Source organism: Bidens hawaiensis, unplaced genomic scaffold (assembly GCF_021521415.1).
Source record: "Bidens hawaiensis isolate Kalapana, Puna unplaced genomic scaffold, B.hawaiensis_p1.1 tig00003752_1, whole genome shotgun sequence".
Taxonomy (NCBI): domain Eukaryota; kingdom Viridiplantae; phylum Streptophyta; class Magnoliopsida; order Asterales; family Asteraceae; genus Bidens; species Bidens hawaiensis.
This window is the reverse complement of record NW_027491215.1, coordinates 1,341,878-1,345,320: the sequence shown is the minus strand read 5'-3', so window position 1 is coordinate 1,345,320 and position 3,443 is coordinate 1,341,878. Positions and strand designations below refer to the sequence as shown.

At 36.0% G+C, this 3,443-nt stretch overlaps 1 long non-coding RNA gene across 1 annotated transcript; it reads left to right on the top strand.

Annotated features, from left to right (window-relative positions):
- The first annotated feature begins 1,759 nt into the window (after positions 1 to 1,759).
- On the top strand, positions 1,760 to 2,591 carry LOC143624275 (uncharacterized). The gene is made up of 3 exons (XR_013152077.1): positions 1,760 to 1,781; positions 1,899 to 1,965; positions 2,438 to 2,591. It is a non-coding gene; the product is annotated as an uncharacterized LOC143624275 (long non-coding RNA).
- The last annotated feature ends 852 nt before the right edge of the window (positions 2,592 to 3,443 follow it).

Below are 3,443 nucleotides of genomic sequence, written 5' to 3'. Positions count from 1 at the left end.
AAAGAGAAGACCTCGCGCATCCTCAGGATAGGCGCATATCACACATGCACATAATCAACCTCGTCCTTATCCAAATCAGGATTAGGGCAACCTTGATTGTGCACGTCAGACAACCTTCCAGAAGGTATCTTTTTAAGGAATAAGAATATGCTGATGTTGACAGCTGCCAAATGAAAGGTGGACAACTCAGCATAACACATGTGCTACCACGTGATTACAACCAATGAGAAAGCACCAGGTGTCCTAGAGGACACGTGGCGCAGAGCAATTGGAGGAGGCCAACAAGGCTGAGCCCAATCAGTGGAAACCCTAGCACTATAAATACAGCATCAACTCCACAAGGAGAGACATTCAATCATATTCAATCATATTCAATTACATTCAATCATAGACAGTTACAGCCAGTAACATACACAATCACATCCAATTACAGAGTATTCAGCTATTAAGCAATACTCTCCTGATTTCCTTACTCGGATATTATTATCTTCTCCCACAAATACTTATTCTCACACCGGAGGGTTACCCCAAAGAGGACCCCTCTGTCCCTTTCTGAGGGGTAAGTTGACGGTGCTGTTCATTTTGTAGGTGGAAGAACCCAGATCCAAGGAAACCATCGGTGAAATAGTATAATCACACCCGAGGAAAGTAGATCGTCTACCAGTGAGTCGATCCACGTCTCTTCATTTACGTTGTAGCAAGGGTTAATTGATTACTTCTTCATCATCGTAGAAGGTAGTTTCTCAGCATCAATTTGTCATCTATGTTTGTTCATTTATGCCTTTTCTATTGCGTTGATTATTCGGTTAGGGTTTCACTTTGTATGGTTGCAATTACTGTAAGACAGTGGGTTTTAATGTTTTTTCGCCATCTTTGATTGTTAGGTCCTCCGATGAAGAAGACACAGTGTTAGTGATGATGCCCAGATAAAAACCCATCATTGATTGGTTACATTCCAAACAACAAGTTTTTTGTTTTCTCTTTTCAGATAATGGATGCGTTTTGTTTAGACTATTAACTTAGATGGTTTTTTTTACGCTTCTCGGAGAAGTTAGTTAAGTTGTTTATTTCAAATTTTAAGTTGTTTAGAAAGATGATGTTATACTTACTAATTATTCATGCAGCTTGCAAGGTGTTCGCTGTCTGTTATAAGTAGCTTTCTTACCATGGTGCATTTTTTTACGGTTAAGGTCTGTTTTACAGCATTTTTTTTCGTTTTATTTAATTATCTTTAGTGGCAAAAAATGAGCAGTTTAAAAGTAGGTGAATGCTCTTTGTGATCTAAGGCATGGATTATCTAGATATGAGTATCCTATTGAAATCGACATCACAAGTGGAGAAATACCTTTACTTGCATAATGTCCTTCATTTGACTCTTAAGATGAGCAGCTAAACATGATCTTTTTAACACCAAACATACATCAAAATGTTGTATGTTTATATGATCTTCAAGATGTAATATTTATTTTTGGGACCATAATGCGGTTACTTAAAGCAACTTGGTGTCTTACAAACATAGCTGCAGGAAATCCTAAAGAAACGAGAGTGGTTACTAGCATTACTGTTACGCATTTCTTATGTAGGGGAATGAAATAATTATAACTCTAGAGAAACTTCCACTGACCTTTTTAAAGAACAAACAACATTGATCACAAGAATTTATTATTAATTGATTTCATTATTTTTTCCTACTTAAGAACTACAAGTTGTTGGAATGGGGCAGGAGGCTCTCAAGTACCAGCTTCTACAGAGTTGTATAATAAGGCTAATGAGATATTAGGGTGAGCCTCAATAGTTTCTTTATTCATAATGTTATAGATGTTTAGAGTTTAGATTACTCTTAATTAGGGAAATATTAGGGAATAAATAAATTAACGTAAGGTTATGTTTGCTTGAAGGTTTGATATCTTGGACGTTTGCATTAACGGGCCAAAATAAAAGTTGGGTTCCACTATTTTAAGTCAGGTAAGTTTCTAATTTCATTTTGGGTAATTATTTATTAAGCTAAACATCCGATGAATCAATTCATAAAAGAAAATCATCTACCTAATAAACCAAATAAAAACTTGCTTATTGGCATATCTTTTATAAATGTGCAGCTGGCTATATATAGTAACACATCTATAAATAGTAACACATTGTCATCTTTTTTAACGAGACTTTGTTACATAGAAAATGCATACGTAATGCATATCTCAGTTTAACTTTCATTGCTAATAGGTCGTTAATAATATCAATTTGGCATCTGCCGATTGCTAGGTCAACAAAAACAAAACCGGTTTATTGGTTTTGAGATTACTAATCAACGAGGTAGTTTTAAAATGGGTCTGCTACGAATTTGATAGCGGGTGGGTCTGATTTTACCGAATGGTATTTTAGCGTTTTCGCAGTATTGGGTCTGAAACAATTACGGATCATGGGTGTTTGATTTGTGCAGAAATTGAAGAAGCCAGGTTAAAGCCACTCGTTGAAGTCTCTCAAAAGATCAGAGAATGGCATAATTCAAGTATCTGACTTAATTCATATTTTGAATTGCATTCGACGTGTAATCAAACTTATGTGAACTTCTTTTAATATATGTTTTCCACATGGCGTCGGCCCGTGGAAACTTAACAAACTTCCGAATGGCAATCAAACCGTCCTTCCATGGCAACGCGCACGGGTAAAATTATAGTATATAATGGAAAAAGTCAATGTAAGAGTGGATTCTCTCTTTTACCCCTTCCACAAATTGGTCTTATGTTTGTTCGCCAAAGCGGTATAGTGGCAGACCGGCATGTATGCTTTTGGGTTAAAATTCCAATTCGTGCAACGTTTTGTTCTATCAAATACTTGTTGACTTTTGGCCACAATCAAGGTGGGTCAAAAGATAAGAGAAAAATGATAATGATTAATTCAGTACAAATTGTCAGAAAAACTAGTTACGTAGAAACGGGAAGGAATTCAATAAAAGGGAAAACCATGCCTAAGATTGTTGAAGGTAGCAAAGAAGAGTCGTGAAACATAAACAGAAATAATTTTCTAGATTGGAGTGTATGATGTCGTTTTAATATTGTTAGTGTTTAGCATTACATTGGCGTTAAAACCATGCAATTATTTACCAAACTCTAAAATATTATATTCATTTAATTAAAAGCACAAGCTACTTCTAAAGGTTTTTTTAGGTGAAAGTCTTTTTGTATTTGATCCTTCCTAAGCTAGGGATATATAATATACATACATATGTATATGTATAGTTATTTAAACATTATATGAAGAGTAGTTAATGTTGGAAATATGGACCGGTTCGCTTAAGTCAATGCGGCTGACCGGGTTATGACCCGTAAGAGTTACACCGTGGGTAATGGACATAGACCGCTTACACTAGTTAACCGGTAACGACTAACAAACGAGATATGGACCTTTAAGAGGATTGGGCTTGAGATGGGCTTGGTGGCCCGACA